Below are 27,985 nucleotides of genomic sequence, written 5' to 3'. Positions count from 1 at the left end.
AAGGAAAGATTAGTTACCTGAGCTTTTGTTGGGTAACTGTTTAAAATAGGCTATAGAACAAGCTTGTCCAACCCGAGGCCCAGGATGGCTTTGAGTGTAGCCCAACACAAATTCATAAACTTTCTTAAAACATTATGTTTTTTCTTTGCGATTTTTGTTTTAGCTTATCAGCTGTCGTTAGTGTATTTTATGTGTGTCTCAAAACAATTATTTTTCCATGGTACCCCAGGGAAGCCAAAAGATTGGACACCCCTGCTGTCGAAGGCTTTAGTGATAAATCATTCATAGTGCGGTAGTCTTTTTGTTGTGACTTCTCAGTATACTTTGAGCTAAAAGGATATGAAACCATACAGACAGTAGCCCCCTTTGGAAAAAAAAAAAAGTATGTATGCATTAAAAAAACACTAGAAAAATATATAAAATGTGAAAGCATTTATCTCTGGCTAGTAGGATGACTCATGATTTTTGTTCATAATATGTTTTTGTATGTTCTAACTTTCTGCCATGGATTTACTTTTATGATCAGAAATAATATTTGTAAAATATACTAAAAATTAAAAAACAAATGTCTGATACTTGGTACAGAATGAAACACTAGAAATCCTGCAGGCACTTCTTATTTCTATTTGTTGTAGAAGTGAAGAGTGCTTTTATTACGTCTAAGTTTCAGGAAAATCCTTTTAACCTGATGCATAAGACAAAGGCAAACAAGACTGCTGTCTTTCACAAGAAATGGAGGATAAAATGTACCATTCCAAAGGAGGAAAACTGATGGGCTGAGATGTAGAGCACTATGCCTTCTAACTGCAGAGCTGCTTGGGGGTCTGGAGATGAAATTTTTATCTGTTGGTTCACAGAACTGGCTGGGGGCTTCCAGACGATTACTCTTCTGTTGGGCCACACAAACCTCATTCTTTTAGTCTGAGTATGATGTAGTTTTTCCAGTATTGCTTTCTTTCCCTCGTTACATCTAGGAAAACAGTTTGGAGATGAGCTATTGGAGTTAAAAACATCTATGTGGTTTTGTCAATTAAACAAATCTATTTGGTGTATGTTAGGTTTATTTTTGTGAGTGGGGAATGGCATATGACTGTATATTACAGACACAGTTGGGCGGGTTTTCTACAGATTGTGAATGGGAAAAGTTTGAGTTACTCTGTTGTATTTGTGTTAATAGTATTTTCTTGCTTTCTTTTCACTCTGAGTATATGTGGACATATTTTTTATTGCCTTTACCTATTATGTGCCAATTATTGTAGTAAGTGCTGGGGATACTGTGGTAAACAAAGGCTGGGCCTTTCCCTCAAAAAGTGTATATTCTAATGGGGCAGACAGGCCAAAACTAAGTGACATGCAAAATCACCAACTGTAGTAAGTAGGAGGGAGAAAATTAAAAATGTCCTCACACAGAGCTTAATGCAAGAGGGTTAGGTCTGGAGATAGGTAATCTTATACAGCACTTTAAATATCTGGATGTGCTTCTCTGAGCAAGTGGTAGATAAACAGGCTTAAAGGATGAGAATTGCTAAGGAATGGAGTGCTTGAGTTTCAGGCAGAGGGAACAACATGTCCAGGGAGCCCAGGACTAGGGCAAAGTGAATAGGAGGAAATGGGAAGAGACAAAGCTTAAAAGTGAGGCAGGGGACAGATCCTAAAAGGGCTTTTAGATGGCAGTAAAAGGCTTTTGTTTTACTATAACTGCATTCAGACAACACTGAAGCATTCTAAGAAAACAACATGACCAGATTTAAGGAACACCCAATTTTATGAGCACTAAGTGTATGATTATTTGTGACACTTGGCAGAATGTGACTGTCAATGAACCTCTTTTACAGTATGCTTTGGTTATACCAGTAGTTCGACCAATATGTTCTTAGTTACCCCGGAGTAAGGAAGAGTTATAGCTGGGCATGATGGCATGTTGTGTAATCCCAGCTACTCAGGAGGCTGAAGCAGAAGGATTGCTTTGGCCCAGGGGTTCAAGTCCAGCCTGGGCAAGATAGGAAGACCTTGTCTCTTAAAAAAAGAAGTTACAATTTACGTTACCTCATCTGATTCCAAATGTTATCTAGTAAGGGAGAAATATTTGAATTATTTAGAAGAAAAATCTCAGATGTGATTTTTAAAAAATCTACCATTTATTACTTATAGTTAATCAGATACTATGCTATACTCTTTTCATATATTATTTCGTCCAATCTCTGTGAAGAAGATACTATTATTTTCATTTTATAGATAAGCAAACAGATTTAGTAATGTGGCCAAAGTTGTATAGCCTTTAAGTATGGAGTTGGGATATGAACCTATTCTGTACATGAACCCGAATTCTTTACAACTACATTCTACTGCCTATACTGATGATTTGTTTGTCACATAACACTAAATTGTATAGCCAGGAAAATAATTAAAGTTTAGATTTGAAATCCATGGCTCTTTTGGCCATAACATGCCACCTCTTGACATAGTTTGTTTAATCTCTTTTTCATAGCCCCATGTCAAAAATAGAAAGGGATTAGATACACATTTTTAGAATTATAATTAAAAGGTCTTAAACTGTAATCTAAATAAAGATTAAGAACGGGTTTGGAGAATAAGCATTTTATCAATTGAAAATAAACTTGAAAGGGATCCTTAATATTTTGCTCACCCAGGGTAAACCTTCACTGCACTAACCATTTTCAGCCAAGGCCATAACTAAATTCTGCCACCTGGGCAAACTCTAGTCCAATGATATTCAATGAAATTAAGCCATTTTAAAAACTGATACATCCTCTGGAAATTTAATATAAGTGTCTCACTGTGGCATTCAGCTTCAAATCATGTGTTGCTGTAATATCTTCTCTTTATATTACTGCATTTCTGTTATGTGTCACTAACACAACTTGTCTGATTTCAGGCTCCTTCTATCGCTCCTATTTATTGGTAACATGCAAGCTTCAAGGATCATTTGATGTGCGAATTTAATTGCAGGTTTTATTTTCGAAGGATGACATAAGCTATGTCATTTTAACAACTATTTGCACAGCTTTTCCTAAACTGCTACTCAGAAAACAGGCATTTTTATTCTGTGTATTGTGATGCTTCCTGACTTGTCAAGACGGCTTGCTCAGTAATTAACTGATATGTAAATATGTATATATATGTTTATATATGTGTATCTATACATATATATGCAGTGTTTCAATACATATATGCTTTGGAATTCAACTTGGGCATTTCTCCTGATTTTTTGACAAGAGGGCACCTTATTAGCTTTCACAGTTCCTTTTTTTTGTATTTACTGATTTTCCTCTTTCTCTTTCTTTCTTCCTTGCTTCCTTCCCATTGCTACATGGCACATGATTATAGATAGGAGAGGTTAAATCTTACCTAGCTAAGGTGATAATTTCCTGACTGTATTTCAGAGTTAAGGTAAAAATACTCCAGAAAGGATTGATACTTCTGTAAGAGATGTGTTTTTTTTTGTTTTTTTTTTTTTGTTGTTTTTCTATATGGCACTTAAGAACACAGAAGCACTCATGATTTTAATAAGCTAAAGTAGTTCTGTCTTTTTTTTTTTTAGAGTTTAACTTTTTGTGGAAAGGACAGGCTTTGAGGATAACATTGTAAGTTTAAAAATGCTGTTTTACAAGGACCTTCTAGATAGTTCTTTTGATATGCATTCACCAAGATATCCAGCTAGCTCATTTGGTAGAATATGAGACTCTTGATATGCACTTACCAAGCTAATTATAGGGAATGGGCATGCCATATGAGTCAGGTGAAATGAGGAAAGTAAGTAAAATCTTAATAATTATGGGAAATATTGGTACTACATCCCTGCTTCAATTCTTTGTACCTATTGTGTTTCAGCAGAGTCTGTATTTAAATGGGAAATTTTCAGCAGAAATGGGAGGCTCTATAAATATTGTTACTCAATAATTTGTAAGGTGAATTTGCAGATGTCCTCACAGTGACTCATAATTTTTCCTTATTCATCATTAGGTTTTGTAACTATCTGGTTATTTCTTTTTCCAGAAATTTTATGTTGAAAGTGAAAATCTGCGTTACTGTGTTTTAGCCAAAATCTAATTAAATAGGTTTTCTCCTTTTAAATTGAATTAGGAAAATGTTCTAGAGTATTGGATCTGAATGAGACTGTACAAATTGGTCTCATTGGTCTCATTTTACAGGTGAGGAAATGGAGGCTGAGAGAGGTTAAGTTACTTACCCCAGGTTATGGAGCTATTAAGTGGCAGACTTGGTGCACAAACACAAGCTTTTGGTTTCCTCATGCTCAGGTCTTAACACTTTACAACTAATCTTTAGTTAGAGGACATGAATGGAAATGAGAAATCACTTTTTTCCCCCAATTTTTTTTTGTTTCTTTCTGGCTTTTTAACTGAAATTGCCAAATAAGATCATGTCTTAATTGGAAATGTACAGTGATTTCTAGGTTGAAAGTAACATTTAAAATCCATAATCAAATAAGTTTGTGTGGTGTTTCCCTTAATGCATCCTTAAACATTGCCAATTTAAGACAGAACTACCATTTTGTTCACTTATATTCCCTGTTACATAATTTTGCAGTTCATCTTTCTCAAATCAATATTTTCCTAACTTATAAGAGATTAGTAAATGCCATCTATATGCTTAATTTAAGGATAGTCTCACTCTTCTAAATATGGAAAGAATGTATAATATTGGTCCTATTGTTTATTTTTATTCATGCCAAGAGGCGTCCATTTCATTTTGTTTTTTTCTACTTTTAATTCTAATTCCACAGCCAAACAAGGGCTTCAAACACATACTGACGCATTGAATGTTTTAATAAATTTCTGTCATTTACATGCCATGCATGTTTGTCATTTTGTATGACTATAAATTGTAGTTAGAGACAGGAGATGTATATGATTCATCTTTGGGAGAAAGATGAATCATCTACATCTCCTGTCTCTCTTCAGGTAAGTTGTTAAAGCATTTGATTGGTCATTCTATCCATATGAATTTAACTAGCTTAGCATTTATGTAATTGAAATTTGACAATATGTAATTTAGAATATTTCTTTAGAAACTTCTTTTGGACTATCTCACATTTGTAGTACATTCATTTCTTACTCCCACTGAAAAAGGTATTAAAGTTAGGAGAAGAAGGATTGGTTTAGAAAAGACAAAGCAGATATTGAATCTCAGGAGAAGGAATGAAGGACCAACGAGGAGTTGGGGTTGTACTATACAGGAACTGAAAGTGATATTTTGCTTATACTTTCAAGATAAATGGATTGTGACATTGTTGATCGATTCTGCTTGGTTGTCCTAACAATTTATGTAAGTGACCTCACATCATTTTGGATCTGATGATCTTAGCTGACAGATTATGTTACAGCCTATTTTGTCTGCCTCTATATTTGTAGTTACAAAGTATAGGAATGTAGGGCAAGGTTACCAATAAAGTGTGTGTGTGTGTGTGTGTGTGTGTGTGTGTGTGCAATTTCCAGCTTCCCTCAAGAGCTTTGGAAAAAGTGCAGTAACCAAATCTGTCACATTCCAAATATATAATATTTCATGTGACTACTTCTGGTATACTGCCCTATTGTAGAAAATTTAAGGAATCAGCAAATACCCATGAGCCCTGCTTAGAATTGTTCCACGTCATTGATATCCTGAGGGTGCATATGAATGACTATGAATGGTTTCAGTCCATGCCATTTTTTAAATGAATATTTGGACAGTGATTTATCATATATCAGCCTGTACCAGATTAGCCTTTCATAAGACTTCATTAACATCTTTACTAATAGATAAATGAGGAGCCAAAGGTATATCAGAATTCTGTTACTTTAATAGCAGTGTATTAACTGTACCTGTTAACTTATTATTAGGAAACTGTCAATTTCCAAGCAGCAAGCATTTTTTAGCATTTGGTAGACCCATGGAACATTTTTAAGAGACTATCTTAAAAATGACAGGGATTGGAACTGGGACACTGTCTCAGATCTCTTTCAGCTCTTAGGTTCAATGATACCTTGAAATGTTAGGTTGGAATTTTATGATGATAGTGTTTGTTTTTATTATATTGTTCAATTGGAGGGTTTTCCTCCTTCTACATTTAATACTGATTTTCTCACCAGAGAAATTATATTAGTACTTTCTGCTGTTCTCTCCATTGGTTTCAAGACTTAATATTGTTATCCTCTTCTCACTCCCTTTAGTTTCTGTGTCCTGCCGTGTTTTTTTTTTTCTCCTGATGCCCTTCTGTTGCAGGTTGGGTTCCCTAGAAAGCAGATTTTGATATGGAAATTAGTGTTCAGATAAGTTTATTAGAAAGTGCTCTTGGGGACTGGGTGCGGTGGCTCACACTTGTAACCCCGGCACTTTGGGAGGCCAAGGCTGGTGGATCACCTGAGGTCAGTATTTCGAGACCAGCCTGGTTAACATGGTAAAACCCTATATCCATTAAAAACACAAAAAAATTAGCTGGGCACTTTGGGAGGCCAAGGCAGGCAGATCACCTGAGGTCAGGATTTCGAGACCAGCCTGGTCAACATGGTGAAACCCCATCTCTATTAAAAACACAAAAATTAGCTAGGTGTAGTGGCACACGCCTGTAGTCCCAGCTACTTGGGATGCTGAGGCAAGAGAATCACTTGAACCCAGGAGGCAGAGGCTGCAGTCAGCCAAAACTGTGCTATTGTACTCCAGCCTGAGTGGCAGAGTGAAACTCCATCTCAAAAAAAAAGAAAGAAGAGAAAAAGAAAGTGCTCTTGGGATCAGCCCCTGTGGATGAAGGGAGGAAAGGAAACACTGTGGGGCCAAGGGGGATGTTGGGCTGCCTTGTAGTCTCAAATAAGATCTGACCCTGTGGGCTGCTCTAAAGCTGAGATGGCTCCTCACCACTGTCCCCAGGTGGAGAAAGGGGATCAACTCTTTATCTTCCACATGTCAACCAGTCTTTGGATGTGGGCTTCCCTGGGAAGGAAGTGCGATACTAGGTGAGGAGAGGCCATCCTGAAAGAGCTGATAGTTGAAGGTTGTCGGCAGGCAGCGCCACAGCAGTTGGGGAATCAGTCATTCAGTCCCGAAGGAGATGTGGGTGGCATGTCACAGTTTCCATTCAATCTTTTTGCAGGAGTTTTGGAGATGGGAAAGAATGGCACAGGGGATGGGTCAAAATTTTCAGGAATAAGGAATTGCAGTGTACAGTGGTCAGGAACTTGAGAGATGGTAGAGAAAAAAGTGGATATAGAATAGGTTCTGCCTGGCAATTGACTTCTGACATTGATTATTGCTTTTCTAGATACGTTTTAAAAAATCTATTTATAGTGATGCTTTTCCCTTTTCAAGTTGTAGACTGATGAAAACTCTGAATGCAGTATACAGAGAATGTAATTTTTTAAAAAATCCATTTCCTGTTTACCCCAAGAATACTGCACTGGCAATAAGCAGCACTTTTTTATTATAAATGAGAAATGGGTTATAGAGATGAGTATTGCTCAGCCACACAGGCTGGAATGCAGTGGCGAGATCATAGCTCACTCCTGGGCTCAAACTCCTGGGCTCAAGCAGTCCTCCTGCCTCAGCCTTGTAAGCAGCTGGGACTGCTGGTGTGCACCACCATGCTTCGCTGATTGCTGAATTTTTTGTGGAGAGGGGGTCTTGCTATGTTGCCCAGGCTGCTCTTGACTCCCTGGACTCAAGTGATCCTCCCTCCTTGGCCTCCCAAAGTGCTAGGATTACAAGCATGAGCCACCGTACCCAGCCTGTGCCATATTTTTAGGTAAATACAATTTGGTTTTATAAAACATACAGATTTTTTAGTTTTATGTTCTTTATGGGCTCTTTTTTCTTTCTCTGTTTCTTTAATAATTTAAATATGCTTTTTTGCTGTCTTCATATTAAAAATTAGTTGAGTGCTAAATTTTCTGTTTGGTATATTTGTTAATCACAGTAAATCATTTTCTCACATATTTTGTAATCTCTGAATTTATAAGCTCATCTTCAGTGGGGATTGTTTTTTGTTTCATTTTGGTTTGGTTTGGTTTGGTTTTTCTACCCAGAAATCCCATGGGGCCTTGTTTATTGTCATTTTAAGATGGTTTCATGTTTGTTTCTTCTAGATACTTTAGAGATTTCACTCGCCCAGGATCTAATTTCTTAGATTGGAGATTCTTAATTTTTTTACCTAGGAGATTCTCATACAAATAAGATTCAAATTTCAAAACTGTTGTGTCATAGGTTTAGGATTTTAATTTCTTATAGCATTTCCCCTGTCCTTTTTACACAGATTCTCAGAGACAAGCTCCCTTGAAGTCTTACTATGACTATGAGTGAATTTCTCCTCCCCAGACCCCACACCACTTTTTAACTAAGAAGATAGACTCTTGAAGACAGCTCTGGTTTTATGGAAGAATCTCAGTACCAACTTTATACCTCGTATGTGCCCAGGGCCTCCCCTTTTTTCCCTACATAAGCATCAGGACTGCCTGTAGAGTTGTGAAGGTTTAGTGGGGCCAGAAATCCAGCACAGTGCTCTTTCTCTCTTGAGGGAGCACTTTTTTCTCTTGAGGGAGCACTTTCTTCTGTTCTTTGTCCTTGAAGGGGCATCTTGTTACCAATTTCAATCTATACTTAAGCACTAAAGAGACTCTCCAGTAATTATCCCCATAGCTCCAGTGTTGGCCACAGCTGACAGCGTATGCTTTTGTGCTTACCATTTTGGCCAACAGTTCTAGCTTTGGTTTGACATCAGGGGATTATCTTTTTTTTTTTTTTTTTTTGTGAGACAGAGTCTTGCTCTGTCACCAGGCTGGAGTGCAGTGGCTCAGTCTTGGCTCACTGCAACCTCCGCCTCCTGGGTTCAAGCGATTCTTCCGCCTCAGCCTCCCAAGTAGCTGGGACCACAGGTGCATGCCACCACGCCTGGCTAATTTTTGTATTTTTAGTAGAAACGGGGTTTCACCATGTTGGCCAGGACGGTCTTAATCTCTTGACCTCGTGATCTGCCCACCTCGGCCTCCCAAAGTGCTAGGATTACAGGCGTGAGCCACTGTGTCCGGCCTAGGGGATTCTCTTTATTGCAAGTAAAGCTACATATTTAATTTTGTTACACTTATTTTCTTTTCTTAGTGTCTGTAGTGGAAAGTCTTTATTAGCTCAGTTGACCATATTGCTGTACCTAGAATTCCCATAAATTACTTATTAACCAGTGTTTCTCAGATTCTGCCTCTCTAAAATGGGAGTAATAATGATATCTATCTATATAGTGTTAATTTAGAACACAAAGTAAGCTTTCAGTCAATGCTAGCCATTATTACTTGTACCATTTAAAACTTTTTTAAAAAGTCAACTTAGGCAAGAGTTAGAAGTGTAGTGGTAGCTATGTTTACTTACTTAAGAGGAGGAAATCTTAGTTAACGCCCTAGAGAAACCAAATCAGAAATCTTGTTTGGTACAGTATAATGCTGAAACTGACGCTTAGAGTCCCACCCTTTCTGACGTTGTGCCAAAGGTCATTTGGCACATAAATAAACTGAGTGGAATGTCCTCTCACTATTGCCTGGACGATTGCTTAGAGGAGTATTTCCTGGACTGTGTGGGTAGGTAAGTTTGAGTTTGCTAATATTTTCTTTGCTAAGGAGGGCTCTCAAAGGCATAATTATTATAAAGGGTATTTGTAGACCTTGAAACATGTAGTAATACTTTTAGTCCAAGTAAGCCCTTTGATAGCTTTTTAACTTCCAATTTGGTATTCCAAGTAGATTCTGAACTTGGTGAAATTAGTGGTAACCCAGTCTCCACAGGGTCTTACCTCCTGTCTTCTGGCGTACAGAGGTGGGGATTCACAGGATTTCCTTCCTTTAGGTCATGGTGTTTATGAGAATAACTTTTCCCCTCATATTATAGCTAAAAAGAAGTCTGTTGACTAATAAAAATTGGGAATCTGTGGGCATAATATATCAAATGTTTAAAAAATTACCTTGAACTTAACTTTATATGCAAAACATTGATTATCTTATAAATATTAACTGCTTTGGATTGTTTATACGATGTTAGTTGTACTATGAAAATTTGCTTATTAACCAGGTTTAGCATTCTTAGGTTGTTATTGGCTTTGAGTCCACAGATTTAACACTGCCAAATTTCTGTGTAAACATTTTGCTTGGGACCTAAAATGCAGTTGAATATGTGTATTTAAAGTTTTTTTTTAAAGCCCATGTATATTAATGGAACTTGTAAATGTTTAAATAGTCAATTAATGGAAGCTTTTAAGAAATAATTCTTTTAAAAAATTCAATTTTATAATTATGGTGTTTTAAATATCAAACTTGTTAGTGACAAATGTACAATTCATAATACATAAAGGTTTGTGTCTTTTATTTTTATAGTTTTTGTTGATTTGTTACATTTAATCTTATTCAGAAGGAACCTTTTTGTTATTCTGTTACTAGTAATTAAGTGCAAGGCTATTTAAAAACAAATAAGAGCTAATAACATTGTACCACAACATACGAGATAGAGAGCGAAAGTAAATAACTGATTAAGTTACTGTTTTGGTCTTGGGACACGTACCAGGCTCTTGAGATTAGGTGCCATGGCTATGTCTGTTTTGATCCATTTTTTTTTTTTTTTTGAGGCAATCTCTGTTGCCAGGCTGGAGTGCAGTGGCCTATCAGCTCACTGCAACCTCTACCTTCCGAGTTCAGCAGTTCTCCTGCCTCAGTCTCCTGAGTAGCTGGGATTACAGGTGTGTGTCACCATACCCAGCTAATTTTTGTATTTTTAGTAGAGATAGGATTTCACCATGTTGGCCAGAATGGTCTTGATCTCTTGACCTCATGATCTGCCTGCCTTGGCCTCCGAAAGTGCTGGGATTACAGGTGTGAGCCACTGCACCTGGCCTTGATTCTTTTTTGAAATACATTCTTGGATGTGTTGATTTTCTTGTACTGTCTCTATTATTTTTTTTAAGACCTTTCTCTACTGTAAAGAGCATTATCAATTTTACGCAACTGATATTTCTATGAGTAGTTAAAATTTATATAATATTTACACAAATTTTAACTACCCATAGAAATATTATAAACAGCTTTTTTGTAGAATAAATATATGAGTTTCATCAAGATGTTTATGGCCTGGTGTATTCTTACCCTTGCTATAAAGCTTTGGTCAGCTTTAGTGGCCAAATTCTAAGGCACATGTCAGTATCAATGTGAAGTGTAAATCTCCATATATGTTCTTGGAATGGTATATAAAATATTTTGTTCCCTGATCCACCTGTCCCCACCTTTAGTAGGATACCCTTGTGTCTACAGTACCTTGAGTATTATAAAAGAGGTTTCTGTTTTTCAGCAACTAGACTTGGAACTAATTTTTTTCAATTTGACTTAAGTAAATTGTATATAAAAGGAAATGACTATGGAGAAGATATGCTATTTAATCTCATTTCTATGTAAATAGTTCTGACATAAATTATATAGAGAAGTCTCCTTTTTAGTTTATTTTTCAGTGATGTCATTTGTCATTGAATCATCAAGGTAGTTATGAATCTTGGTGTTTTAGGGTGACAAAAATGAACTTACTACATTTTAGACTTTTGGCCAGATTCTGTGACTCATGCCTGTAATCCCAGCACTTTGGGTGGCTAAGGCGGGAGGGTTGCTTCAGCCCACAAGTTCAAGGTCAGCCTGGCATCATAGTGAGACCTTGTCTCTCCCCCACCAAAAAAACAAAAAAAACAAAAAAAACAAAATTAGCCTGCCATGGTGGTGCATGCCTGTAGTCCCAGCTACTCAAGAGACTGAGGCAAGAAGGATGGCTTGATCCCAGGAGACTGAGGCTGCAGTGGGCTGTGATTGTGCCATTGCACTCCAGCTAGGGCAACAGAGCAAGACTATCTTTAAAAAAAAAAAAAAAATTCTAGCCTTTTAAATAATAGCTTACTTGAATTATATAAATATTTTTTGAATAGAATATAATGAAGTAGGTTATATGATCTTTTGATCTAGGTTATTTCTAATTTAAACAATTAAGTATTTTAAAATTTCTTTTTATTTAGAGTTTTAAGTTTGTGTATGTGTTTTCAGTTGTTTAATTTGACATGTAAGCACTTAAAAATTGACTTTCCATTCTTGTGTCAAGTTTGCTGAGAATGATGGTTTCCAGCTTCATCCATGTCCCTACAAAGGACATGAACTCATCATGGGGAAATAGGGGAGGGACAGCAGGGGATGGGGAGTTGGGGAGAGATAGCATGGGGAGAAATGCCAGATATAGATGATGGGGAGGAAGGCAACAAATCACACTGCCATGTATGTACCTATGCAACAATCTTGCATGTTCTTCACATGTACCCCAATACCTAAAATGCAATAAAAAAATTGACTTTCCAGCTACATGAAGAAATTATACTTTGGCTAAAATTTGTGGCATTTTTATACAGAATCTTGTGTACAAAATATATTAACTATATTTGGTTATTTGATTAGAAGAAACTTGTGGTAGTTTTAATACTCAATATATTTTCTAAAATACAAAAGCAGTTTGTGAAATATTGTCCCTCTGTGCTTGGTAATGTAAGATCTGAGCTGAATGAAATGTAAGTTTCTTAAGCTTGTCTTAGATTTTGTATCAACACCTGTTCAAAAGTTTGGTTTTAGGAGCATTTATGTGCATTTTCTTGATTGTCAAAAATTCTTTGTGTCAGATACTTGGATGTAATTTAGAACAATATTATTTAATTTTGCTAATTATATTATCCTAATCACTAGATTTAATGCTCTGGTAACAACTCTCTGACATCTTATCATTACTGTAGTATTAGATTCCATTGAATTCTTTATCTTCTTTCACTGGTTTTTTTTAAAAATGCTTTTCCTCATTATACAAGTAATTTTTCTTTATTTCACTATTTTATACAATTGACCAGACCAAATGACATAGTTAGTATCCCTTAAGCCAGGGGTCCCCAACCCCTGGGTCATGGTTCGGTACTGGTTGGCAGTCCTTTAGGAACTGGGCCACACAGCAGGAGGTGAGCAGTAGGCCAGCAAGCATTACCGCCTCAGCTCTGTGTCCTGTCAGATCAGCAACATCATTAGATTGTAATAGGAGTCGAATCCTATTGTGAACTGCACATGTGAGGGATCTAGGTTGTATGTTCCCTATGACAATATAACTAATGCCTGATGATCTGAGGCGGAACAGTTTCATTCTGAACCATCCCCCATGCCCCCTCCACCCCCACCTTGGAAAGATTGTCTTCCATGAAACCATTCCCTAGTGTCAAAAAGGTTGGGGACCACTGCATTAAGCAGAGCCATGAATATCAATCTTGGATGAAAAGCCTGATTGTGGGTGGGGAAAGCCCTCCTGCTGCTCTGGCCTGGCATTCCAAAGACACTTTTATTCTCTTAACTTACTCAAAGCCTGGATTCTAAAAGCCAGTTGGGCTCCCTTTGGCCATTCATAATTCATGCTACATTCTTCTGGCTAAAAATTGTCAGTAGATTTCCCATTTCCCATTATATGAAATTCAGTGTCCAGTGTGAAAATTATCTTTTGGTCATCTATCTTAATATATGTCCTAAGCGTCTTGTTCTTTATGCTTTACAGTTTTCATTTCCTTCCCCGTTTTCTTTACACATAATTAGAAAGTCTCTCCCTCATATTCAAAATTTACCTCATCCTTATGGTTTACCAACCAGTGCTATTAAATTTTTCCTGGTCTCCCCTTCTTCTTTCTGCATTTTCTTATGGTGTTTTGTGTTTCATCTTCTGTTATATTTATTTTTACATGTGTTATACTTTACTTCTTTTCTAATGACTGAATTTAACTGATATCTTTTACTATGATGGGTTAGCAATGGTTTTGTCTTGTTTCTCCTGGGTTGCCTTGCATTTGGTACATGCTTATTATAAATATTTGGTACTGAAAAAAATGGAATGATATGACAGTGTTATTGACTACCCGACATTTTACTCCTCTCTTGGAATGGACATTTGAGGACAGGGGATCGACTGGAAGTCTAAACAAATGTGGCATGGCTCTCTGAATCAAGCTGTTCCCAGCAGGGAAAGCTGACGAAACAATCAAGGCTGCAGCTAAGAAATGCTTTAAATCATGTTGCATAGTGGCTCAATACTGACAGGCAAAGGACAGCTCTTACTAGGGAAAGACTTTGGACTGATAGGAAATTGAAGAGTAACACAGGCATTGTAGATAGTGACTACAGTTCTGACTCAGAGAACATTTTTTCATGAGTTCATAGTGTGAGAATAAATACAATTCTGCTGTAATGATTGTTTTAAAAAATGAGTTTTTGTTCCTACATGATTGATATTAGGGAACAATTTGTGCATAATGCAGACTTCAATTTTGCTTGTGTGTGATTTCATCTGAGAAATAGTAGGTGTGCACAGAAAATTTCATCCAGCTAAAATGAGCTGTCTAGGATACACAAAATATACATGCACACACTTCAGACATCTTCCGGCTATCTAACTTTACCACATGCTATCAGCCACACCCATTAATATTTTGTATTATAACTTCCCTTTCAATTTCAGATAACCCATCTTGCACTACTTCCCAATAATTTACAAGCTGCAGCCTTTTGGCACCCAATTCCACAAGCAAATATCAGGTCTTTTTTCAAGGTAATATGCCACAGTATTGTAGTTTTTATTTATTTTTAACATTTAGCATATTTTAAACTATGGTCTTTATTAGGTTCTTAGCTTTCCTTTTTTATATGACCCTGACAGAGTTTTGATTGTTGTGCCTCTAACCTTAGTTTTCCCACAAGCTTTGTGGTTTTAATTAAGTGATTTTTCCTTGTGTCATGCTTTTTAGGAATTCATATGTCTCATTCTAATAGAACTGACTGTACTAATTGATAACATATGTAGTATGAATTGATTATTTCCCTCCACCCCCAGTTCATAACAGTGAAAGAACTGGAGGAACACGGTATGACAGAGGAAAACGCCAAATAACTTGTTTAACTAGTGTTAAAAAAAAAAAAAAGCATAAATTTACTGGTGGGAGTCAATAAGCTCAAAAACAAGGAGAGACTGAGAAGTAAACATACAAGGCCTGTGGCTGCCTGGAATAAAAATATATCTTACCCTCAAATAACAATCATGTTTAACATTTTTGAGCCTTCACAATGTGCTAGGCACTATGGTAAGTGCTTAACATGGATTATGTTACGGAAGTCTCACAAAACCCAATACAGTAGGTATTATTACTGTCTTTACAGATGAGGAAAGTGAGGCTTAGAGGGGTTAATTAACCTGCCTATGGTCAGTAACTCATAAATGGCAGAGCCAATTCTTTAATCAGGTCTGATTTAGATCTTAGTGTTCTCTTAGTTTACTTTGTAGATTATAGATATGTAGTTTTCACATGTGCTATTTCATTTGCATTTAATAACTGTCTCTGATTGGCATCATAGGCTGTTTTGATCCCTGTGATAGATGAGGAAACAAAGCTACTCAGGTTAAGTATGCACAGATCGTCATAGGCAGAGCAATAATAGAAACTCATTCTCATACGTACATCAGAATTTTTTCCCGGGGATTATACATAAAAGGGGAAGAAAACAATTAGAGAATTAGGGATAGGGACGTGAACAGAACTACAAAAAGAGGATGAAATGACTGTGTTGGAAGTTGTGGAAAAAAGAAGGTGAGTTATAACAGTACTTCAGAATTTTAAGTAGAGAGTCTAATGAAAAATGAACACTGGGGGACTTGTCACTCTGTGGTACAAAAAGCCTAATGAAATTCTTACAAAGGAATTAAAACCACCAACTTCAATACAAGATTGCAGTAAGAGAAATCTGGTCATGAACGTAAGTCATGAGTAGTGATAAGCTCAGAAATCAGAGAGAAAAGCAAGGCGACACTCGAGGAAGTCTTAGGAAGGCTTTATTTGTACTTGTTTTGTAGCAGGTGATTTTTTTTTTTAAGGTAGTGAGTTACCTCACAGGCCCTTACAGATGAGCAAGTACTCAATTAGTGTTTGTTATACTGAAAGCTTAATAAATAGGAGAGTCATTATTCAGTTGCGTATTGATTAAGATGAAGTAATAGGAAATGTAAGGGTGGAATTGATGAGTAGTGATGAACTTAAAGCAGAGGGTCAGTAAACTCTAGCCAGTGGGCTGTTTTGTTTCTACAAGCTGAGAATGCTTTTTATATTTTTAGTAGGTTATTAAAAACAAAAATGAAGTATATTGACAGAGACTGTATGTGGCCCACAAGGCCTTAAATATTTATAACCTGGCCTTTTACCGAAAGTTTGTCAACCCCTGACCTGAAATATATCCCATGAAGAAAAGCTAGACTTGTTCCCTCTTAGGAAATTAGATTAGGTACTGTAAAGTATAATCTTTCATAGGGGCTGCATTTTCAAACATGTGCCTTTTTCCCACATGGAGGAAAGAATTGTCATTTATTAGCCTGCTATTTTGCTGGGAGCTTTGCATACTTTGATTGTTCTTACCCTAAGGGAGAGATATTATAACCACTTTACAAATGAAGAAACTAGGCTCATAGAGGCTAAGTAAGCCTAAAATTTTACATTTAAAATGGATTGAAATGTAAGTTTGCCTGGATTGCTAAATAGATAGCAAATATGGGCATTTATGTAAATTTAGTGTCTAAAACAGAAAAAAATTTGTACACATAGACAATAGAGTAGGTTGGAGAATCGTATCTTTTTTTTTTTTTTTTAACAAAATTAGCACAAGGAAGAATATCTTTGGATAAGTTGTAAAAAAAAAGCTTATAAATAAAACATAAAGAACAGAAAATTCTAGTCTCATATTAAAAATGTGATATTCACCTAAAAGAAAGGTGTGAGTCAAGATGTTTTTGAAATAAAAAATAAAAAAAAGTGTATTTTGCTTCAATAGAAAACATACCAGCTGTTACCTTATTTTTGAAATGCAGATACTAAACAAATATTGGCCCAAATGTCTAACAGTAAAGATTTATGAAGAGAATTTCAGAATGCTATGAAAACATGTAATGTAGGAATCTAGGATAGATTGGTGAGTCAGGGAATGGTTTCTCAAGGAGGGGCCATTTAAGCTGAGATAGAAGATTTAGATAGGCAAAGATATAAAAGATAATTATTCTAGAGAGGAAGGAAGAACTTGGCATATTCAAGGAAATATCATTGTATCTTCCAACACATTTGAGGACAGGAATTATATCTGTTTTGTTCATCATTTATATCTAGCTTTGTAAGTACAATACTTACTGCCATATAGTAAGCCCTCAGCAAGATTTATTGAGTGGATAAGAAGGAATGGATATTTTCCTAGGAGATTCCTGGTATGATTGTGAGTACAGGGATTCACTGGATGTAGGCTACTTTCCTCTCTTCTTCAGCCAACCTGATTACATTCAGGTGGTTGGTAACCCCAGAATATTACCCTAGGCCACTTTCCCAACTCTTCTTAACTGCTGGATGAAGGGTTGGGAAAGTGGCTGGATGGAGCTTGACCTGGAGACAGTCTGAACAAAAAATGCAGGAAAAATGAATGTAGACTACCTCAACTGGATCTACTCCTGAGAAGGAAAAGTGGATTTGCATTATTACAGTGTCAGCAGTAAACCTGAGATTGGATGAATATAGCCACTTAAAAAAATAATAATAATAAGGGAGGGTGTTCTGTGCTAGAACACATGATCTTGGGTTCTCTGGTGACTAAATAACACATGATAATCAGGCTTAGAGATTTAATAAAGAGGTTAAATACTCAAATACTTTGTATTAGTGGAGCTTATTTCTTCAAAATCAAATTTGAATTTCCAAATTGAGATAATTTTATTTATAGGGTGGGTGCATTGAGAAATTTATAAATAGAGAAGAGGGAGAGGGTTGCATGTTTCCTATGTCTATGAAATAAGACTATAGTAACCACAGTTTTGCAGGACTTTTCAGTTAAATATGGGGTCCTTTTCCCATGGCCATTAAAGTTTAGGCTCGCAGACAGTTTGAAGGGTGAGTAAAGCAGGGTTTTATTGGGTAAAAGGAAAAAAAGGGGAACAGGGTCTCTTTGCAAGGCCAGAGTCCCCTGTTACAGTGCTTCCCACGTTGCCTTTTGAATCCCAGGTTCCACACAGGAAAAGGAGAGGCTAAGCTCCTACCCTCTGCAAAGGCACAAACTTCCCCAGTCTCCACTCCCGCATGCAGGCCGGCAGGAGTTTTGCCTGGTCTCCCTCCCACCTAGCTGTCTCAACAGGAGGAACCATTTTACAAGATGTTTACCATACTGGTTTGCAGAATTAAGGAAAGAGAGAGTAACTTTAGGTGAGGAGAAGAATGGGATTTGGAGACAGAAGGAAAGAAAACAGGTTCAAGGTCATTCTTGAATGCTAGTCTTCTTTGAGTTAAAATATAGCTGATAGATGGTAGCAACAACACATGTGTCTCTGATTATACAAGGATTTAATGATACTTGTGTATGTTTTACGTAAGCTTAAGGGGTTTAATACCTTCCTACTGTATATCATAATTCTGTTTTTCCTTACTAAAAGGGTAATACTGGCTAGCAGTTAAGGTTAGTGTTCGCTAAGAGTTGGAAGTTTTGTTTTGAACAGTGAGAAAAAAGACACCCCTCCTTACAAAAAATAGAGGCTTGCACAAGGTGTGTTAGGAGGGGCATTAGTGGTACTGGCAGAGGGAGAACTCTTATTTATTTCAAACAGGTTCTTTCTAAATATTAAAATTTACTAAGATATCAACAATGTCACCGGGCTCATTTCCAGGAACAGAAGGTATTCTAACTACTGCAGTCAACAACTGATTTGACATAAAATATCAATAACACTTTTTTTTTTTTTTTTGAGATAGAGTCTTGCTCTGTCGTCCAGGCTGTAGTGCAGTGTGGCACCATCTCGGCTCACTGCAACCTCTGCCTCTCAAGTTCAAGCGATTCTCTTGCCACAGCCCCCTGAGTAGCTGGGATTACAGGTGCACACCACCACACTCGGCCAATTTTTGCATTTTTAGTAGAGATGGGTTTCACCATGTTGGTCAGGCTGGTCTCTAACTCCTGACCTCATGATCCTCCTGCCTCAGCCTCCCAAAGGGCTGGGACTGCAGTCAATAGCATTTTAAAAGGAAGTTCCATTCATGTTTATTTTGCCTTTGTAATGAATATTAAGTACTTTAGTTAGCATCATTTTATAATTACTATTGTTACTTGGTATGTGATTTAATAATGGATTAATTAATTGTGAAAACAAGATTTAAATGTTTTCTTCTCCAATCACTGGAAAAATTTGTTGAAATTGCCTTATTAAACAGATTTTATTTAACCCCCTTGGAGTACTAATGGTTTTTATTTTGTTGAATGAATGTTTTACCCAAACTTATATGCATATTAGATTGTTTGAAAGCACAATTAAAAAATGAAAAATAGACATTGAACAATTTTTGAGTGATTTCACTTATGTTCCTGAAACAACATATCTATTCTAAATCATTGACTATTTTAAAAGTAATGTCATGTATTCATTTCCTTATTTTATCTCCTCAGTACACTGTGAGATCAGTGTATAGGGGTGACGCAAGGAGCCATACTCTGTTTGACTAATGTGAAAAGTAAGGGTCAGTGAGAACTGGAATTTGCAAAAGTCACTGCCAGATAATGTTAGAACTAGACCAGAAGATAGGAATTGGTATAAAACTAGACCAGTGTGCCTTTTTTTTTTCCTTCAAAATGCAGTTCAGTTTATTGCTTTTGTAAATTAGGGATTGTGTTTCTTGATTTTTATTAAAGTAGAATATAATGTTAACTGAGTTTAGTTCAAATTAAAAAAAATACACAGATGTATATGTATATATGTATGTGTATATACACAGGATTTTAAGGACAGTTCGTGTGTGTGTGTGTGTGTGTGTGTGCGCGATTGCGCATGCCTGCCATGGAAATTGTTAATCCTCTAGTACATCGCATTACAGAGGCAACTACAATAAGATCTAGCTTTTGCCTTACAGACCAGATGGCTATACCTGATAGGCTCACAGACATTCAGAATTTCATCTGTTCCTCAGATTTCTTTAACTATTGTGATATAGTAGATATTAAATTTACCACCTTAACCATCTTTAAATGTATGGTTTATTGTCATAAAGCGTATTCACATTGTTGTGCAGTCATCATGACCATCCATCTGTAGGAGTTTTTCATCTTCCTGAATGGAATCTCTGTGCCCCAAAATAGTAACCCATTCCCCACCCTCCACAGCCCCTGGCAGCCACCATTCTACTTTCTGTGTCTCTGAATTTGACTATTCCAAGTTCTTCATTTAAGTAGAATCATATAGTGTTTGTTCTTTTGTGACTGGCTTATTTCACTTAATGTAATGGCTTCAGGGTTCATCCAAGTTGTAGCATGTATGAGACATGTCTGTTTCCTTTTAAAGGATAAATAATTCCCTTATGTAGACATACCACATTTTGCCTACTCAGTCATCTGTGAATGGAAAGCACTTGGGTTGCATCTAACTTTTGGTTCTTGTGAATAATGCTGATACGAACATGCATGTACAAATATCTAGTCTCTACTTTCAGTTCTTTTGGGTATGTGTCCAGAAGAAGAAATGCTGGGTCATATAGTATTTCTATGCTTGATTTTTTTGAGGAGATGCCATATTGTTTTCCACAGTGACCACACCATTAAAGAGATGTTTTAAATGAACAAACAGACAAAAAAACCAACAGCAAAATTTTTATAGTCGTATGAATTTTAAAATGAACTTTTCTAAAATAGGATGAAGATAGCTGCATTGGATTTCTTGTGTAGCTAGTAATTCTATGAAGTATGGTCTGTGTCCTTATAGGTAAGTGGTGGGCACATTTAAAATTAGTATATTGGTTTCTCTTTGGAGAATTATGGAGTTTGGAGACATTAGGGTAATAGCAGGTGAGTCTAAGTTTTTCCATAAAAAAAAAAATACGTAGAGCAGAATACAGTTGGGAAGATTCCCATACAAATGAAAGAAACAAGATACAATTGTCTCAGATAATCAACTCTGCTTCCTGAAAGTGTCAACTTTGTTCGCTGATCTAGTCTGCCTTCCAGAATGCCTGCATAGTTATTTTCTTAAACATTAGTAATATGATTGTTATTCCTTATCATCTCCTCAAAGATTAGGTCTAAATTCCTTTATATGCTCTCCAAGGCTCCTCACAATCTGGCATCAAGCTTTTATTCATCACATCTTCTTTTTGTATATTCTATATTGCAGCCACACTGTGTATCTCACTATTCCCTGAAATTCATATCCTTCCATATCCTTTGTATATGTCTGGAATGCTCTCTAACCACCTATACATGTACCAACTGGCACACTCCTCACTATCTTTCAAGACCCGATTTTACTATCTCTTCCTGTATGAAACCTACCAGCAGCTTCCATAGGTAGACACTTTCCTAGTACATTGTTCAAACCATGATAATAATGTTTACTGAAATGCTTTGTAATTATCTGTTTGTATATCTATCCATCTTGTTAAACTGAATGTTCCCAGAGGAGAGAAACCGTGTTTATTGTATGTCATCATGCAAACCACAATACCTTGTAGGAATAAATGTCCAGAAAACACTGAATGAACGTCTTATGTGATTTTGCTCACTCTATAGAATGTTTACCTTTAATAAATAACCATTGCATGCATAAGCTAGAATCCCTTTCATAATTGCAGTATTATTAATATACTGAATATATATGTATTGGATATAGGTAGAAGTATTAAGCATGCAATTTTTTTCTTCATATTTAACATACTGGATATATGTATTAGATATAGATAAAAGTATTAACCATGAAACTTTTTTTCTTCAGTAGCTTGCTGGTGCTCTATGCAGATTTCCAGACACTGATCTCATAGGCATTCATACATTACCCCAGAGTCCTCTTATCCTAGGAGAAAGTATCTCATAATCCACGCTTAAATGTTAATGACATAATACATTATTGCTCCCAGAAGTGTTTGTAGTTTAAAAGTGGTTCCTCTGGATGAAAATGCTTAACTCAAAAGAATGAATTAATTTCCAGTGGTAGAATTTTATTCACCTTGTCGCCTGTGTAAATGATATGTTTTAAGGAAACAAGATGATACTCTCTCAACCCTAAAATCACACTGGACAGGCAGGCTTCCAAGAGCACCTCTGAATCGTTAGCATCTCCAGAGTGGTGTTAACAGTGGGAATACATTCTGTTTCCTTAGGCTGCTGCTCTAAGGGCTTTGCCCTTTTGAAATAAATTTGTTCTTCTTATGCTGCCTCCTAATAATCTACATGTCAGAGAAATGTGGTTTATTTCATGGTGCTTAGTCTGACTTACAAACTGTTTAAGAATTTCTTTTTTCACATGTGTAGCCATTTAATATTTAAACTAGTTTCCACCAACCAGTTATAAATATGAGTGAATACTTATTAGCTGACTTGGTTTGAGCTCTTTTTAGTCTAGATTACTCAAGAGGAAACAAATAGCAAGATTCCATTTAATTGCTTGTTATTTTGAAGAAGGAAATGTTATGTGTATTTTTCTTCCCCTAAGGGCCATGTCCAGGGCAGTATCATTTTGGTGTTTTTATAGGTCTGAGATATTTCAAATGTTTCGGAACTAAAAAACAAGTGAGATTGGCATAAATCTATCTGAAAAGTGTAATGTTTCAAAGCTTATCTAAGTAGTTGTTCTTTCAGGTTGAAGACGTGGTATTATTTGTACTAAAGTCCTATTGGTATAATAGTTTCATTAAAATTTGTAAACTAATGTATGTGAAGGACATACTTGAATCTAGGCATGGATTATGTAGATATGAAATGTTAATACATATCTGTGTATGTGTAATTGTGTGTGTGTGTGTGTGTATGCTTAAGTGTGTATCTGTGTATGTGTAATTGTGGGGGTGTGTGTGTGTGTATGCTTAAGTGTGTTTAAGTTACTATCAAGCATTCTAAAGGGGGATAGGTCACACATGCAGGCATAGCATAGAAACTGAGTTTGGGCTCTTGTATTGGTTTTCCTGTGTTTGAGACTTTACCAGGTACTAACTGTGTGATACTGGGCAAGGCATGTCATTGTTCTGTGCCTCAGTTTCCTCATCTGTAAACTAGGGATAAAAGTAAATTATTAAATATTGGTAACACAGCTGATTCAGAGAGATAAAAGAATTACCTTTTAAAAAAGTGACTGTTTTGAAGCCAAATATATTAGTTAATTTAACAGATTGAAGTCATAAAGTTGTTTATCATTAAGAGATTACGGTATAAAGATGGACACTGGTATGTAATAGTTTATTCTTTATAATATATCTTACATAACCAAATTTTGACAATTTTAAAGTCTTCTTTCTCCTGACCATAAATTTATGGAAATGTTCTGTTCTTTGAAACCTTGCTGGGTTTAGAAAATGTATGTCCTTTGTCTATTTTGTGATAGACTTCAATTTTGTCTAATCAGTGTTTGAAAGAAATGGCACTTGTATGGACTTCCTTCCAAGAAAAACATTGGGTGTTTCAGGAAGTGGTCTTGGTGAGTCAGAGCATAGTACTTTTTCCTCTGAGTCAGTTTTGAACCTCCTTGATATAAATAGGCATACTTTTACCCAAAGTTCTGCTTTTCAGATGTTAAAATCATCACTGATGCACGACTACACTAACTGCAGTGCCTTCATTAGATTTTCTGCTCAGTTGGCATTGAGGCTCTTATCTAATTGTGACGGTAGAAATTCTGTGGAATAAATTCCTTTTTAAAATTTCTATTTAATTTCTGTGCTTCCAAATTAGTTTCTGTTTCATATCAATTTTGCTTCAGAAAGGAATGGAGTCAGGTGATCATTTGTGTAAATTTTAGAGGAATTTATATTGGTGATAATATACACTTTAGTCATTAGAATTCTATGACTTCTCTTTTAGCACACACATATAACTCTTTATAGCACAATTTCAGTTCAGGGATTATTTTGCAAAAGACCGTACTAGTTAGCCACACCTCAAAGTTGTTTAGAAGATACAAAAGAATATAGTAGAGTGCTTCTTCATAGCCATATTAAAAACATTAAACATGATAAATAATTGCCAGTTAACTAGATATTGTTAATGTTGAGTTGGTTAGGGAAGACTTTTTTTTTTTTGAGATGGAGTCTCCTTTTGTCCCCCAGGCTACCATGCAGAGGTAAGATCTCAGCTCACTGCAGCCTCCACATCCTGCGTTCAAGTGAGTCTCGTGCCTGGGACTACAGGTGTGTGCCACCATGTTCAGCTAATTTTTGTGTTTTTAGGAGAGATGGTGTTTCACCATGTTGGCCAGACTGGTCTTGAACTCCTGACCTCATGATCTGCCCACCTTAAGTTCTGGGATTACAGGCGTGAGTCATTGCACCCAGCCAAAGGGTAGACTCTTGAAAAGGGGTGGGAATTGAGGAACTGAGAAATTGCTAAATGGGAGGGAAAAGTAGTGGAAAGGGCATTTAGGGTAAGAACACTTAAAGGTGAGTCAGTCAAGATATGCTCAGGACAGAGTGGTGGGAATGAGGGTTTATATGTAGGCATATTTGAGAGAATATGGATTACTGGAAAAATTATGTAAGCCATAATTGTGGTGAACATTAGTTGGGTACACTAAAAAGTTGTATGTGTGAGTGTGTAGTTGGTAATATTGTTTAATTGTCATATATTTCTCTTGAGTTGTAATTGGTTGACTGCAACTGGTTTTTACTTTAGTGAATTTCATTTTATAACTAGTATTTAAAGAAAACATCTGTATTTCTCTTAAATATATAATTAAGCAGGAAATAAAGGAACTGGTGGATATAGATGTCAAATCATCTATGGGTGCTTTTGCATATAATCATAACAATCATTCTTATTTTACAGATGAGTAAACCGAGGCTGAGGGAGGATAATGACTTGTCTAAGGTCACAGAGAGATGTTAGTCAGGATTTACATTCAGGGCTTCATCTTCGTACTGTTTTTTTTCACTATGGCAAAATATCACAACAAAAGCATTGGGACATACTCAGTAAGTTTTTATTATTCCCAATAGCTATGAAAAAGCAGCTCAAAGGCATTTTTCTTCTCAACAGAAGTATTACTTTCTTTTAGGAATAGGTCTTTTGATCCTAGGAAACTGCCTTGTTTGTAAGCTTGCTCTCCTCCTCTTGGGGAGCAGCTTTCTGTAAGGTTTGAAGGGGAAGTGAAACCCGTGGAGGGATTGTTTGTAGGTTGTGGTGATCCATTCTGTGGATCATCTGTCCTTTGCTCATTTATATTAGTAGATTGATGGTCATTTTCATTTTTTTTAAAATCTGAAGCATCTGGGCCTTGATTAGTTGGAGGCTTTGATTTTCATTCTTGACATATACAGCAATTGCAAGAATATGCTACTTTGTTTTATCCTATTTCCTTCATGGTGGGGAAGCAGTCATGTGGCTCTTGGCAAAACTGACCTTCCCCGAGATTTCAACAGAGGCAGTTGAGATTAAACACCATTCTTGTAAACACTGAATCTCCTATCTCAAAAATTTCAAACCGGTGTTCTAGAAAAAATTCTTTGTTAGCATCTCGAATGGAGCAGCTCAGTTATTAGGAGAGCAGGGAAAGTCATCATGTTTTTCCCAGCTAACTAGTTTGAATGTGCTACTATGTGCGGTTACGTGCTATTCCCAGGGCTTCTTAGCAGCTAAATTGTTTTTTTTTAAAAAGGATGAAGATTTATTTTTCCACTCCATTTGAGGAAAATAAGGAAGTTGGCTGGCAGTAAGAGAGATCAACATGGAGAGGCTGGAGGAGAGAGATGTCTGTTTACTGTGTGGATGAAGTTAATTTAAAGAGGCGGGGTTGGGGAGTATAGTTGACACTGCTTGTTCTTTTTCTTGAGTAGTTCTTGTTAGAAGCTAGAGAAGCTGAATATTTTCTGTTTTAACTCACGTGGTTAAAATATTTTCTAGTAAGATTTTAAAATTACTTTTAGAACATTGTTTTCTTCTGTCTTTTCTTATATGAAGATTTGAGATAAATATCTTCATTTGGCCACGTAATAAAGTATTCACAGGCATAATTTTTTAGAAAAGATTTTAGGAAATTGTAGAGTTTTTCCATTTTGCCTTTATTCAACAGTTTCAGAAAGCCTTTTAAAATACATGTTTCTTTGATAATCATTCATATGTCCCCATGCTTTGTAAAACACATGTTGCCTCAAAGTTGGATATAAAAGTCAATTCTGTTTTTATCGATAACTTTTATACCATTGAAAATATATTCCCATAGAGAAATTTCTATAATAGGCACGAACTTCATAGAACAAAGTCAAGGTGATGCCATGTCTTTTAGAATTTGGTGATTCTTTTGTCACTCTAGGGTCCATTGTCTTTAATCTGGTACTACCTTGGCCTTTATACTGATACTATTTCTAATAATCCTAATCATCTACTGCTTGGACTTCCTAAACTTTCAGATTCCAGATCCCTTTTTTTCTTACTTATCAGTAAGGCTAGATTATCAGTTCTTTTTCATACAAATGTATGGATTATCATCTATAATTTTTGGCAAAAGAAAAAAAATCCTTGTAGTTCTTTTTAGAGGCCATGTGATCATGTGATTTTTGGGTAAAAAACTCTAGCCATTGTTTTCCTGTTTGTGGCAAAGTGGTTGAATTTTATCCCATATCCACTATTTATTACCCCTTTGACAATAAACATATTATTAAACTCTGTACCTAGTTTACTCAGCTGTAAAGTGGGAATGAAAAGTATTCCTTCTTCATGGGGACAGTTGTGACAATTATAAGAAAATGACACATGAAAAGCAGTTACAATTGTGCCTGCCATTGCCTCTTCCTCTTCCTGCTGTCACTGCTATTGCAGTTAGTAGTAGTTTAGTTCTCCATTGTACCCTGATTTTGTATAATCATTTGGCTTACAATGGGGGATAGCAGTTATGCTATGTAAGTGATATCCAGTTTATTTAATCAAGAGCTGGAATTAATTTGGGGGGTTATTTAGAAAAGTTAAACTTTTTCTTCCTATATGGAACACCGGAAAATCAGATTGTGCTTTTCCCTCAAGCTTTCCCTTCTTCAGTCTACAGGCCATTTTTCCTGTTGCTTAGAGATGGGAACTGTTGGAATAGAAAGAAAGAAATGGAAAGAAAGAAATGCAAATGTTGCCCTTATGATAATTCCCCTCTTCAAATTTCCTCTTCCTTCTGACCTAAAAGAGCCTACTTACCCAAACAAATCCATCTTAAATTCCCAAACAAAAATCTACATAATGTGATCCAGGAACATGAAGGTTCTTTGTTCGTTCTCCCTTCCCTGCTAATCCAAACACCTTTTTTCACTTACTAGTTCATTGTAAAGAGGTGTGTTTCTGCTTGATTTTAATTCCAGATGCTCATGTTTAGGAATGTAATTCCTGGCAAATATTTTTGGGGGTTTATAAATCGACACTGGTCTAAAAGTGGACGTGTTAAAAAAGTCCCATTTCTGCCCAAGTGGAATAGTAGTTCAGGTGTTTTTCTCTGACTTTCTGATTCATCTAGACCTTGTTCCTAAAGTTGGAAAGTCTCTAAAGTTAGTGTTTTATATATTCTACTGTTTTATTTTTGTGTTTCTTCATCCCTACTGTATTTTATTTTGTTTTGTTCATGTTCAAACTGCTACCTGAAATAGAATAAATAATAGCATTCTCATTCCAAATTACTTTTACATATTTTCTGTCAACAGAGTACTGTTTCACCTGTCTTGAAACATTAAAAACACTTTCAATAAATGCATAAATTCTTTGTTTTAATGATATACTAATTATCCTGGATTTTAAATAGGAAAACCTTGAGATAACATTTTCAGAATGAATCTCTCAGTCCCATACTTTTGAGAAGTTCATAGATAGGTTTGACTCAGTCTGTGTTTGTAGTCTTACAAATGCTGTCTGTTTTATTTTTACTTTTAAGTAAATTAACAGAAGTCATCATATTT

General features: G+C 36.1%; 1 protein-coding gene across 5 annotated transcripts in view; it reads left to right on the top strand.

Moving 5' to 3' along the window:
• The window catches only part of EPS8 (EGFR pathway substrate 8, signaling adaptor), a 168,638-nt gene that overhangs the window by 60,266 nt on the left and 80,387 nt on the right, over positions 1 to 27,985 (top strand). Inside the window, exon 1 of one of the 5 annotated variants that reach the window (XM_064377710.1) lies at positions 4,919 to 4,943. The exons of 2 other annotated variants lie outside the window; for them this stretch is intronic. The gene's annotated coding sequence lies outside the window, so the exon portion shown is untranslated. Of the gene's footprint in view, positions 1 to 4,918; positions 4,944 to 9,501; positions 9,580 to 27,985 lie in introns of those variants that run through there. 2 more of the 5 variants (XM_012447671.2, XM_012447670.3) reach the window with 2 other exon arrangements.

Source organism: Aotus nancymaae, unplaced genomic scaffold (assembly GCF_030222135.1).
Source record: "Aotus nancymaae isolate 86718 unplaced genomic scaffold, 86718_ANA_hifiasm-v0.15.2.pri h1tg000016l, whole genome shotgun sequence".
In the NCBI taxonomy this organism is placed as follows: Eukaryota; Metazoa; Chordata; class Mammalia; order Primates; family Aotidae; genus Aotus; species Aotus nancymaae.
The sequence above is the reverse complement of the archived record's forward strand: the minus strand, read 5'-3'. Positions and strand labels throughout refer to the sequence as shown.